The 14,171-nt window shown below is 43.2% G+C and overlaps 1 long non-coding RNA gene across 2 annotated transcripts in view; it reads left to right on the top strand.

Annotated features, from left to right (window-relative positions):
* LOC308191882 overlaps positions 1–14,171 on the top strand; it is a 197,952-nt gene that overhangs the window by 181,705 nt on the left and 2,076 nt on the right. For both annotated transcript variants that reach the window (XR_013948334.1, XR_013948335.1), the window contains 6 exons: positions 3,321–3,436; positions 4,800–4,949; positions 5,603–10,071; positions 10,393–10,551; positions 10,702–10,788; positions 12,731–13,370. This is a non-coding gene — a long non-coding RNA (uncharacterized lncRNA). The remainder of the gene's footprint in view (positions 1–3,320; positions 3,437–4,799; positions 4,950–5,602; positions 10,072–10,392; positions 10,552–10,701; positions 10,789–12,730; positions 13,371–14,171) is intronic.

The following is a 14,171-nucleotide window of genomic DNA, read 5'->3' as shown; positions in this document are numbered from 1 at the left end:
CAGACAGCACTGCTCTGGGATATTTAATAAAACCTGCTCTCTTCATTTGAGGATTTGTGTTTAATCATTTGGTAACATTTTAGAAACATCCAGGCTGGGAAACTTCTCAAATGGAACTGCTTAGGTCAGAAAACGTAAAGAATTATTTACTGATACTAAAATAGCTGAAGGAACAGAGTGGATTCTAGGTAATATTAACAAAACTCTTTGTTGCCATCTTTCTGACCTTTTGAGTTTCTGGGGTATGCCTGCGACGTGAATCACAGCCTTATCTGGGGAAACATACAGAAGGCGTTCATTAATATTGGGAAAGTAAATGATTGAACTGCTATTTTAAATAAAATTTTAAACTTTTTTTTTTCTTGGTTGAAAGCCTAAAGCTAAAATAGTTTCCTTCTAGGCTCCTTGAACTTTAATTTGCATCGCATTTTGGGCTTTCAGAGGCTTCAGGCAGGCCAAAATTTGTCATCCACTGAAAAATGTTCAATTTAAACTTTCTTGTCAGGGCTGTCTTTGTGCCACAGCAGTCGGGTGAATTCGCAGGACTGTTTTGCATGGCTAAATACTGCTGCTTGGAGGAAAGGGCAATCCAGAAGCAAAGATGTGGCTTTCTGTAAAGGAAGGCAGTTGAACTCTGCAAGATATTTGTTAGGATCTTCATGCAGAAGAAATGTAACACATGGTGTGAGTACATTCCTGAGTAGCTCTCTAGGGTTAAAGCATTCATCAAATTAAAGTGTCTTGAAGCGGGACAAATGGAGACCAGCCAGCCTGGTCATGGGGCATGCAGGAAGCAGCATGTGTGAGCCATTAGCGAAGAAGTCTGAAGGCTTTTGGCTAGGGAGAAGATAGTATTGCTTGATAGATATTCATTGCTTTTGGTTTTGCCTCTGCTCTGAGTAGGCAGACGTGCTTTATGTGGTCATATGCTCGGCTGCTGTAACAGGGCTAATAGCAGCAGAAAATCTGGTGTGCTTCTACTCCTGCCCTACCACATTAGCAGCCCCAGGAGCTGGAGGAACTTCCTTCAGAGCATGGTGCTTCAGGAACCCCTGGGTTGTCCCTCTGTTATTGGCGTGGCTGCCTACCACACTCAGGTTTGAACGTTTCTGATGGTCCATGCAGGCTACGGTGGTCACCAATAGCAAAACTGTAGCTAAAGTAATGGGGTGGTTGTCCAATTTGCACAATCTTAGTAATCTGATTTTGCCATGGGACTTGTAAAAGGCATGGGTGGGCTGAAACAAATGCTAAAGGTGGGCCGTGAGCATGCTAGAAGTACCCTCTAACAGGTACTCTCACTACCCCTTTTCTTTTGCCTGGGGATTCATGTGATCTACAAATCAGTGGCCAGAGCCTCCTCTGCCAACCATTTCCCAAAGTGCTGGCAGGCAGCCCAGCTTCGGCTGTGCTCAGGAAGTTGTAAAGTGGCTCTGAATAGCTGCTGTGAAGCTGTCCCTGCACTGCTCCTGTCACAAAGAGTTTTCAGTGCCCGCCTCGCTAATGGATGGGTCTCTCCTATACATAGCGCCGAACAATGTGGTGATACATTCAGGTTTTATTAGTGTGAGTTTAGAGTGGCCACATTATTCATAATGGCAATGCCGCAAGAGAATTGCGCAGTTCATCCCAAACGGGAGACGATAAATCCTGCAAGCCACGCAGCACCGGCGAATGGTGTGTTTTCACCACTTATTTTGCAGGAAAGCTATTTGTATTCCCTCTGTATGCAAACCCAAGCTGTCTTAATGTTGCAAGCCCAAACTGTGTTGGAGGAGGTAATAACAACAACAAAAATCGTATTGAGTACATTTTAGGAAACTCCGTCATAGCTCTGTGGTACTAAGGCTTGGTACCTGCTGCCTCGTTAGAGGGGAGCAATTACTGTGGCAGGGTGCTGAGGCAGGGTGCTGGGGCACCCCCGGGTGCTGCTGGAAGTGCTCGGCCCTTGCCTGTCTGCATGTTACTGCAGTGCAGCCCTGCAGTTGCTTTGGGACTGAATATTGCTCTCCTTTGCTGTGAATCGTGCATGTGCGGGTCTTGTGTATGTATGGGACAAGGAGAGACTTTGTTTTCCTGCTTGCCGAGGTTCCTTTTATAGACAGCAGCTGCAACAGTGGGAAGTGTGTGAATTACACTCAGCGGAGCTACATTAGTAGACAGAGTGGAGGTAAGTTGGTCAAAAGTTCAAGACAATTGTAATTTACTGTAAGGATGACACATCAGCTGCCTGATATAAATCAGGCTTCACAGGCGTTGGGGAGCAGTTCAAGCTATACATCGGTTCGCTGCAGTGCTTTTCTAAGGAGCCTGTGATCAAGGAGCCAGCGTGGGTTCGCAGCGAGCACAAGCAGCTGCTCGGGAGGAACGGGACTGAAGCAACTGCCTCACTTTGTGTGGGCACCAGGTGACTGCTGGAGAGATGAAGCCGGCTCCTCTGTGCTTCTGAACCTGCCCTAGTGACCCAGAAATGCAGGGCTACACAAGCTGTTACCAGCCTTTCCAGCTACTGACTCTTGCAAAACGCCTGTCTCTGCTCCAGCAGCCCCTGTAGGGCCTGAAAGCTGGACGGTGGCTGCTGCTTCCTCGCCACCCACAGCCTGAGCACTGCTGCTGTGCTACAGCACAGCACTTGTTAAAGGAAATATTCATTAGAAGAACTGTGTATATTCTAGTTGGTGAGTGTTACTGTGTGACTCAGAACCAAAGGCACAGGGAAATCACAGAGCGGCTGCTTGTGAGTCGTGCAGGAAACGCTGTCTGAACTTGCAGACACCCCTCCCCTTTCTCTCCTTCATCCACACCCTTTCAGGTATGGACATTGAAATAATTAACCCTTGGCCGGGAGAGGGACCTCTGATTTCCCAAATCTTACAGCTGAAACAATCCCGCTGCACGCCAGCAGGTAGTTCACTTGCTGTTGGCATTAACACTGGAAGTGCTGACAGCAGCAGTGGAAGGTTAAACATGTTGGTAGAAAATCAATAGCATGATGCCCCCTTCTGCTCCCCTCAGCTTCCGAGGTGGAAAACGGCCCCTAGGTGCATGAAGGATGTAAGTTAACATTTCTCCAGCTCAGAACACATGCATTTATGCAAGAGGCTTAAAGGATATCTTTTATGATCCTAGTGTAGTATTGCTCCTCTTCATTCAGTGTCTGGATGAGGATTCTGCAGCGTTGGTTATTATGTCAGGCATGTGTTTTAAAACGTTAAGTACCTTGATTGTCTCTCACATAGCTAGTGCTGTCAGCAGTTTGCACAGTGCTTTTATGTGTCTTTTTTTTTTTTTCCTCCCTGCGATACCTGTGTTCGGTGTAGAACTGATTCTGTTTCTGAAGCAATTCATTAAACATCTCCAGTGCTCCACTTCCGTGAAGAGGTCAATTTGTTCCTTCTGCCTAGTGATGCAAAACTCTGGGCTTCAGTTGGTAAAGGCAAGTATTAGATGCATTTCTTGCGGTTTAACTTATGCTTTCCTTCAACCTATCCTCTCTTGCAATCCCCTCCTTTAACACACGCATTTATTATTCATGAAATGTGGAGAGTGATGCTGCTGTATCAGTCTAGGACAGGTGCGGTTCGGTAGTCTGGCACGCATACAGCTATCTGCTTGCTCTCTTCTGGAGGAGACATTTTTCACAGGGCAGAAATAAGCTGTTTCTTTCTCCTAGACTCCTTTGTTTTTCTTACAAGGTACCAGTGTTGTGGTGGGTCTTTACATGCCTGTATGATGAGTTTTCTGGAGCACAACCAACACAAAGGTGATTCCTAACGAGGCTCATGCACAGGCTGCTGGATAGCCACAGTGTCCTCTCTGCGGTGGCCTCTCTGGTAATTAAAAGCAGGACTCTGGAAAGAAGCCCTGTCCACAAAACCATTTTGATTAGGTTCTTACCTTGCATCATAGTTTCAAGTGTGGATGCATCCATAAATCTTTAGGTATGTAGTACTCTCTGTATGCTATACAATAGTTGCAATAGTTCTTGTTGCTTTCTTTACGCCCCCCCCTTTTTTTTTTAATCTAGATATTTCTAATATGGAAATTGATCTGGATCACATCTGCACATGCTAGGCTGGTTGGATGTGGACCAAACGTAAATTTTGCCTTGATCTTGTGGGGGTCCTAGATAATTTTTTTTTATTTTTATTTTTTTTGTCAATTTTTCCACATAATTCTTACCATTGTTTTGGGGACTACTTTAGTTTTCCCATTGTAGCTAGGAATACAGATCATGGTGTTTGCCTAGCCCACCAGTTCTGGAGGGAGCACACTGCTTCCTGCTGGAATAAAAACTGGTAGAGCTTCATAAAGTTATCCAGATGCTCTTGGTCAATATTAAATGAGTAGACTGGGGACAACAGATCCTGAAATAACTGTGACTATTAGAATATCAGGTGTATTAATTAAACTATCATCTCAAGGAGTTGATATTTCCTCTGAACAGTGATTTATTTATTTTTTAATTGAACTGTAGTATCGTTTATTTCAGTAGTTACAGGTTTTTCTGAAAGGGTTTTTATTTAATATAAGTGAAGAAACATAATTTTCTGGGGCTATATTTTTCATGTGTTATAGCTTCTGTTTGGAAAATCTTCTCCCCCCCTCCCCCCCCCTTTTTTTTTTAGATCAAGTCAGTCTGAATTTAAGAAAAAAAAAATGATTGCAAAGAGTACCTAGAAAACATAAATCACTGGGGGCTTCAGGGATAACAGAATCTCAGGGCTAGTAGCTTGTGAAAACTTTGCAGTTACTTACCTCCTGATGCAATGGTATTTTCTTTTTTTCTGCTATCATAGAAAAGATCTGCAGAAGTATGTACTTGGATCACTGAAAATGTGCAGTTCTCAAGGATGCTGACCAACTCATTATTCTTTGTTCTGATCCAGCTGAAATATTTTCAGCCTATGGTTCATTTCGAAACAAACAAAACCAAAAAAGCCTGAACAGTAAGTGATGCCTCACATTTCCTGTTGAAAAAGATTTCAAAAGCTCATAAAATGTCTCCAGCCCATACAATATATCACGTCATATTAATTTATAGTAGTCAATGAACAGTCGGAAACGGTGGAGGAGAGAGATGGAGAGCCTATAATATTCAGCTTTATTCAGAACTGTATATCAGTGTGTTTTTTTTTCTTTACACACAGATCAGCCACAGCATCTCTTCTTCCTTGCTTCAGAAAAAATAAAAAGAAAGGAAGTAAGAAAGAAGGAAAGAAGGAAAGAAAGAAAATCCACATATTTGTATTATTTTATGTTCTCCAAGTAGCAAGTTCCCTCTGCCAACTATCTGTGGGTGTGCAGCCCTTCCTCGGGAACATGCTGTATCTTCTGAGTTCCTGTGTTTGCGATATCACAGTGCTTTTGCTCTGCAGAGCCATGAATGGGGCCATTATGAGGGACCGTTAGATGATTAAGATTCTGAGAGGGGTAGGCTGCTAAAAGCGTGTTTAGTGAGGAAATTACAAGGCCAATAAAATAAAATGTCTTTGCAAGTTCCGACTGTATTCTTTTTGCTGTGGATCTAATTTTTCAAGGTCTGTCTGGATCACATTGAGGTTTTCTTTCATGCCCTTTTTTTTTTTTCTCTCCACAACAGGAGTTGAGTCTGGAGTCTAAGTCCAAGTTAATGAAGCTGCCTCAAAGTCAAGGAGGGAGAGAATAAACCACAGCTCTGAGGCACAGACCACTGGAGATTCCTCTTTCAAAACCTGCCTGTGCCGCTCACTGGAGTTATTCGATTTGGGAACAAGATAAGAATTCACAACATCTGATTTGTAGAAATAACCCAGAGGAGGGAAAAACAGCCAGAAATACTAATTTGAGATATCATTTTCATCTGTCAGTTTCCTAATAGTCTTTCTGAGCACTAATAGCATTAACCAAATATAAGGCTCAGACTTTGGGGAGGTTGTGCACTGACTGACAAATGCATTTCCAAATAGCCCACAGTTCAGCAGTTCTTATTCTGTCAATACTCCATGACCAGGGAAGGTTTGGAGCATAATTCTCTCCCAGTTATTCATCTTCTCTCTTTCTCTTTTTCTTCCCCTTGAGTAAGAAATACACCTGGCAATTCATTGCTGATTTCCCAGGAGTGTTATTCATGCCAGTTTATTTATGTATTTATTATTCAAGTGCAAACTTACGAAGTTCTTTGTGGTAATCTGCAAATCAAACTGATGGAGGCAGAAGGCTGGCCTTTAAAGCAAGTGCTGTAGAGGCAAAGGCAGGCATCGTGGCTGCCGATGCACTGCGGCACGGGATTGTGAGGAGCAATTCATCCTGCCTGAGGCCCAGGCCCAGGCCCTGGCTACAGCTGGTAGACACGGGTAGTCACCATGCTTAAATTAAGCAAGCTCTCTGCTATAAGTGCTTAATTTTGGCAAAGCAACAGCTTCTGCTGTTGACTGCACAGGTGTCATCTTCATTCTTGAGTGTTGGTAACATATCGTTTGCAAGAAATGGGTATATATTTATGCCTAACTCCTTCACACACTCAGAATTTGGGCTTCAAATTTACAACGATTAAAGTCAAGGTGCAGTGCGCAAGAGCAGAGCCTTTGTGCCATTTATCCACTGCTTGTTTGGGGTGATGGTGCAGCCAGGAATTTTGGTGCAGCCCTTGATGGTGACCCCCTACAACTGAGGAGGACAACCCAAGGAAGGTTTGTGGGGTGGGTTTCTGTCCTGCGGGTAATGGCGTGGGGGGAGATGTCTGTTCCTCAGGCTGGACACATGATGAGTGTTGCCTCCAGTGACTGTATTCATGCTCTTTCTCCAAAACAAAAGATACTGCTCCACCTTCAAAGGTTTGGAGACACGTATCATCTGGTCCAGCTTAACTGCAGCACAGTTACACGACGTTTTGTTGGTAGGGCTGTCCAGCCTGCCTGTGGCTTTATGGCTAACTCTTCCACACACTTGAAATTTAAACTTCAAGTTTTGTGTGGATTAAAGTTATTTATTAGGGTTGTGTTTTCATATTTTTCTCAGGAATTTGTTCTGCATGCCTTCACAAGGACTTAATTGCCTTCAATAGGCTATTAAGTACAACTGTATCCTAGCATGTTAGTATCATAATTTATTATGTTAAATTGTCAGAACTACAACTAGGAGAAATCTATACTGAAGTTGTTAAGAAAAGGGCAAATTCAGCTTGGAATGTGGTCAACTGCAAAATAAAAAACATTTCTTATATAGCACTTGTTTCTAAGCTCCTTTCTTCCTATTCCTGACTTTTTCTCCACTATTTCTGATAATTTAGACACAATCTTGTTACACAGTCCTTTGTTAATGTTTGAAAAACCTACACAAACGAGGTTCATTGATTACACAGAGGAAGAAGTAAAAATCCCATCAAATGCTTAAAGAAAGTGAATCAAACGTATTGTCATTTTTCTTTATTGACTTAGTATCGTTCCCTTTCACAATGAAGGATAAAAATGTGAGTTTGAAATTGTTGTGTCCCTTTACATGGTATATTGGTTTTCATGTGGTAGGAATCTCAGGGGGAATATAGTGATTTATGCTGGCAGAAGTTCTAGTTGCTTATTTGAATGCCATCCTGTGATGGTACCTTAGTAGAGACATAATGTTTCTATGTTTTTCATGTGACTGTGTGTCATTTGCAAAGCTCAAATGTCATTGCCGCTTAGGGAAAGGTTACTGGTGAGAAATGTTTGAACTTTAAATGGATTCTTAATTTTGAATAGGATCCTTTTTATTTATTTATTTATATTTTATTTTGGGTTGAGCAACAAATTTAGATTCAAACACCTCCAAAACTTGAGAGGATTCAAATTTGGATCTAAACCAAAAGGTATGACTCAAATCTATGTCTAATATAAGGATAATTCAGTGTGTAAAGAGTGCGTGCACACACACACACATATGTTGATACAAATGTATTTTTTCTCACTTCAGGATGGTATTGAAAGTAGTGACTTATTCCACTTTCACCAGAATTTCATCAGAGTTGAGTACTTCTCATAAAAAAGAATTGAAGGAAAGAAGTTTAAAAATAATTTCTTGAGTAGCTAAAGAAGTTACTGATGGAAAAAATCAAAGTAATCAACTGATTTTTTTGGGGGGAAAATATGTTTCATTTACTAGAAGATTTTTAATTGTCCATTAGTCCCTTACCATTGTTCTGTATGGATTTCAGGACAAGATTTTGATTTCAAAAGGGATGTAATAAAAAGGAGAACCCTTCTTATGTGGCTAATGCAATGTAAATCATTTAAATGTTGGAAGCGTGAAGCTGTGATTGGAAGGGGAAGGATGTTGAGTGGGCTGTATGGCAAAGCAGGGAATCAAAATGTGGAAATGAAGTAGACATAGAATCATTCTGGTTCTTTTGGAGAAAATCACTGTCTGATTTTTGGTTTTGCAGTAACAAAGACTGGGTGGCCTGGATGCGAATCCTGTCTTACCGGCAAATCCAGTGTTCAGGATTGTTTGCATAACCAATTCCAGCTTTGGCTCACTTCTGTTCTGAATAAGCAGTTAAGCAGTTTGGGTATTTTTCAGTTCCCTGTGGGCTGGCAGAGGAAAGATATGCAACATAGAGAGAGGACTGAGCGACGTGATCTGTTTAACTTCTGTTAGTCTATATGTTACCCTAAAGGTGGTAAAGTGAAGCCAGCCTCATTCCCATTGCTGACCAGCGTGCCAGGCAGAACACCTTTGGAGTACTCCTTTCATAGGGAGAAAATGTTCAGTGCTTCAAGCACCCAACCCTTCCGCTGCCACCTTTACCCTTCCAAAATATCTGCAGAAGTTTTGAGTAGCTTAGAAACAGATTAGAGCTGTCACCTGAAAACTGAGAGCACTCCGAACCTAGTGTGGGTTCCAGCTTGAGGGGGCCTGTAGCTGATACAGGAGGGACTGCGGTGGCAGCCAAGCATTTCAAACCTCCCCAGACCCTCTGCTATACTCTGCGAGTGGGTGCTAATGCTCTGCTGCACCTCAGAATCTCCCTACAAAAGTCCCCAAATGTATAGTTAGCGCCCAAAATCACTCCAGCTAGTGCATCTGACTTTCATCAGCAGGTTTGTGGCCATGATTTATTTATTTTTCTTCCATCTGGATGTGATTTTAGAGCATGACAGAAGCCTGAAATGGAGACAAACAACCTTCAGATTCATTTTCTCTCACACTCATGGACACGTGAAAGCTTATATAAAAAAAATAATTGACCACAGTGGAAAGGTACAGTGTTTATCCTTTTAAAAAGGCAGATATTTGGTTAATGCTAGCACTTCAGAGGCCCAGACAAGGTTGCATCCCCCCGATGAGAGTAGCCTGCAAGCACAAGGTATGAGACGGCTCCTGCCCCCAGGAATTTGCCTTCTACACACTTAACCTGCATGAAAGGAGGGTATTGTGGCTGCAGAATGCACAGGGCTGACCAGAAAGCTGGGAGTAGACCCCGGATCTCCATCCTGATACCCTGCATGGTGAGCTGCGCTCTGGTTGCTTACTTCCTTACTGCAGCAGCACATCAATTGGATACACGGGTAGGGATTAGGTCCCCACTGCACCTAATGCTTCCTGAGCACAGAGGAGGAAGCAAACCCAGCCATGAAAAGCTCGGCAGTTGCAGCTGCTTAATTGATGGGGTTATTTTAAATCCAGTCAGTTAAATTGCCGCGGACACCCTTTATTATAGCCTAGACAATTTTATTTCAAGTTGGCTTTAATCAATTAGGAATTGATTTTAGCTAAGTCGGCATAAGAACATCTGATCTGGTTTAACAAAATTGGTTTTAGAGAATTGAAATGGGTGTAAATTCAGCATGGGCCTAAGGAAGATTTTCTCCCTTCGCCTGCTAATGACAAGGTAGAGAAGAACTCAGTAAAACAGCAAGGGAGGTGCAAGCATGGGGCTGGCTGACTGCCCTGCCCAGGCTGCAGCTCCCCCAGTCACCGAGGCGGCAGCACGGCATGGTCTTGCTCCATGTGTTTTTAATGACCTTGTTTTCCACTAGGCCGGTGTTTTAAAGAGGTCCCCAAAGATGGCTGAGTTGGCAGGAGGTGGAGGGCAAGAAGGAGCTCTGCTTTTTGGTGGGGTACTATCTTGTTAAAATGGGAATGCCCTGGGAACTGAGCGTTATCATTAAAGGGGTTTTAGATGTGGCCCATCTCTAATGCTATCTCACCTTCAGGGCTACTAAACATTTGCAAAATTATGTTATTCTTTCATGTGTCTTTACTTCCAACTTTTGATGTTTTTTCTTCTCAAAAGGTTATTTTGATATTTTAGCCATACTACAAACGTGGTGCTATGTTAAAAACAACAACAACAAACTCCTGTTACCTTCAATTTGCTGTTGTTGTTTTTATCATGATCATTATGAGTTCTCATGTGGGATCTCTTTACCACAGAATGGTGAAATTTTTCATTTCTGTTCTCGTAAATGGAAAGAACAAAGCTGCTGCAATCAAGGACCTGCTACTTCTGGTACTCTTGGAAGAAAAAAGCAGGATTTCTACCTAGGACTTGTTTACTCTGTGCCAGAGCTGTTCCCAAGCTTGATTTCTTCTGTAGGTACAAGTAGTGTTAATGAGGTGTTAATGTGTATGTAGGCGATGCAGTCATAGATTTGCCTTTGATCAGTCGGTGTTCTTTCTTTCTCTCTCTCTCTTTTTTTTTTTTTTTTTCTTTTAACCTCGAAAATCTGTTTGCACCATGAGAGCCTGTTGACTTAACAGAAATTTCTCCAGGAGCTGAAAGAAACTCTGAAAACAATGTGAAGTGAAACTCCCACCGACTGCAATGGGGTCAGTATTGTTCCTTTGATTATAATTGTTTGAAGAGCAAAAACATATTCCCAAGGGTTTGCCTACATGCAGTTTCTGAACTGCTTTAAATATAGGCTTGAAACTAGTATACTAAAAGCACTATGTAGGCCCTAGTACAATGCAGTTGTATTATGAGCAGGATGTTTATGCCAATGTAGCCCATTTCCACAAATGTAGAGGAGCTCACAGTGCCTCCCTAGTTGTATCAGTACCATAACCTTGACTTTAAATTTGCACCCTTAAGGAGCTAACTTGGCAGAAAGACTGTGTGTTAGGCTTGGGTTTCTTGGCTTGTAATTATTAACACACGTGAAAAATGAAAACCGGGCATTTAAAGTGAAAAAGCTCCAGAAAGTAGAAAAATAATGCTTTTCTTGCTGATGCGAGCTTCCTTATCATGTTGCTTTTGTTATCACTTTTGCTTACTCTTGCTGACATAAAGCAGCATTGCTTCATATTTATCTGAGTCACACGAAAAAACAATCAGTGTCTATGTACGTGTGCGGGACATTTATAAAGCAAAACCACACAAAGGTGTTCTGCTTAATGCTCATGTCTCATTCCCAGCACTCCCCAGGCATTTCTATATGACCTTGATGCCTGGAACAATTTTGTTTTTGAGGGGATGGTTGTGTGGGTTTCTCAGGGGATCCCATTTGCTATGGTTGTGCCTAAAAATCTACCGAGAAGAGGCTCCATCTTCCCAGACACTGTGCAAGCAAGCCAGCAGGCAGGTCCTGCCCTCTGCACTGCAACCCTCATGTTGTGCCTGGCCTGGCCACGCACAGCAGTGGGTAGACATCAAGCACACATCTGGAGATAGCAGGGAGGTAGCAGCAATCAGCGTGATGGCGCTGAGGCTTGGGGAGGGCTGGATGTGGGAGGCTTCCTTAGGAGAAGCAAAGTTGAAATGGAAAAGGAGGGAAAAAGAAGTGAGAAAGAGGAGCAGGGGAAGACAGAAGCTCAGCAAAAAACAGTGCAGGAGCCTGGAGGATGGAGCCCACCAGCACAACTTGACAACTCAGTCAAAACTGTGAAAGAAGCTCCAGAAGCAGCTCCTGGTGCTGTTGGTTCTGTAGCTTTGCCTCCGGCATGGGGTCTCGTTCTTGTTGCAGTCTTCCCCCCACAGGCAACATGACAGGAAAAAGAATAAGGGCTGAATCACAGAGAAGGGATTTCAGTTAACCAAGTTAGGATCCCGTTCCAAGTTGTACTTTAGATAATGCCTGTCTCACTGTCTTCTAACTACAGAAATTAACCTCACCAGACTTAGGTCAACCTTTGGAAGTACTCTCCGCACCCTCCTCTTCTTCCCCCTCCACTCCTGGGGTGAATTAGGAGAGAGGAAGAAGAAGTGTCTCACTGCATAAGGTTATGCCCAAGGATTGCAGAGGTGGAGAACAGCTGGGAGACCGGGCCCCAGTCTGCAGGGTCAACAGGTTTCTGCCTTGTCTGAATCTGATGACCTGAGTTTTAATTCTTTTTTTTTTTTTTTTAATTTGGAAATACATGCAAACTCCTGAAGTAGGAAAGGGAGATTTTAAAGGTACTAGCAAAGAAGAAGCATAATGAGCTATGCAACTCTTTGTATAATGCTTGTTTACGAGCATTATAAATTACAGCATTGTCTGGGTTTGTTAACTAAGCTTGGGTGAGCCTGCCATGGCAGGGGTGGGCACCTCACAAGGTAAGACTGGTAGCCCTGGAAGCATTTTCTGTTTGCAGTGAGTAGCTCCAGTAACAGCTGCTATACAATGCCTCATCTTCTATTTCTTCCTCTCCCACCGCAGGCTTCTCTCTTGTTTGTTGTTCTAGTTTGGGCTTGATGTGCTTTCCCATTTCTTCTACTTTCTTTTAGTATGTTTTGACTTTTTTTTTTTTTTTTAACTCCTGCTTCCCCTTTCCCCTCCCCATATTGAAGTTGCTGCTGACAAGAGGTGCCAGCCTATTTAACAGCTGCCTGGAGATGAGCACTTGGAGGATACAGACAGCAGGTGCAGCATGGGTGGCAGTGTCGGATGCCAGCCGAGACACTGTTGGTGCACGGAGCACCTCCTCTCCTCAGCCTCCGTGTTCATTTGCCCCCTTGGCTGGGCCGCCAAGAGCATGTCATGGATGATGCTTATTTTTGGAGTGGGGACCAAATGCTTCGGAGCTGAATGTATTCCATATGTTTTCACACCTGAAAGCTTTTTGAGGAGAGATCTGAGATGTTTCCTTTTATGCGCATACATTGAACTTTCTTTGCCTGGCTTTAGATTTTTATTTTTTTTAAACACATATGCTGATTGCTTCCAATGTGTGCTTATAGAAACTGGAGACATTTGCATTCATAGTATAGGAGATGATGGGGACTTGACAGATACTTGATTTGAGTTGGCTTGTTATTTCTAGATCTGGCTTATTGCAGCCACAGTGCCTACTGCTGTATCTCTATTGATTGAAGACAGACATCCTGAGGGATAACTTTGTCTTCCCTTTCATTTAAAAAGGAAATAAAGGCTTGTCTCCAGCTCTGCTACTTGTGAAGACAGAAACAAATATGTAATGCAGACTGTTTGGTAAGATTGAAAGAGTTTCACTGAGCTCTAAAAAGTGGTCATTTGTTCACCCTGTCTTCTGTCCTTCTCTGAGGTGCCCTTGCCGCCCACGACCCTAGTGTCCAGAGGTGTGCTGGGAAGGCTGTGGAAAAACAAGTGCTTGGCACTGCTTGTGTTAAGCTAGTGAGGATGTCTGAAGAGAAACTGAAGGATAACCAATCCAAATTCAGAGCTTTGCCAGTTCCAAAGCAAAAAGGCACCCAACCTTCTCCTTATTTGTGTCCAATCAGGCAAAGTCTACTTGAGCCCTGGGTTCAATACCTTTGGGATAGTTTCCTTGGGCTGTAGCCCAAATAGCTGGTTTATGTTTGCATCTCTAGAGCTCCAGCATCCCTGAAAGTTTCTCTGCCCAAACGTTGTTCCTAGCAGAGAAAGGCCCTGATTGTGTCTAATTGTCCAAATAGAGGAGGGAGAAAGGATGGACATGGGTATCTGTTGGCACCAAAGAGCTTGCCTTTTGTCACTACAGGAAGTGAAGCAAAGACTCAGTTCCAGTCCTTCAGCATTGCCTCTCTTGCCTGAAGCACTGGGACTGCTCTGGCTTCCCTTAAGGCACTGCTGGGTTTGACTGCCCTGAAAATGACCATGGCTTGTACAGGTAAAATCGGGCAAAATTAAAACTCTCTAGAGTGGGTAACAGCGGCAGTGCACGGCTTGCAGCAGGACACTTGGCACAGGCTAGTAGCCCAGGAATTTACCTCCAGCCTCTCTGTTTTACCTGGCCTAAGCTTCTGTGGGACCTCTGCTAGCAATACCCTTGTA

Source organism: Anser brachyrhynchus (assembly GCF_964034855.1).
Source record: "Anser brachyrhynchus genome assembly, chromosome: 3".
In the NCBI taxonomy this organism is placed as follows: Eukaryota; Metazoa; Chordata; class Aves; order Anseriformes; family Anatidae; genus Anser; species Anser brachyrhynchus.
This window is presented reverse-complemented; position numbering and strand designations above follow the sequence as displayed.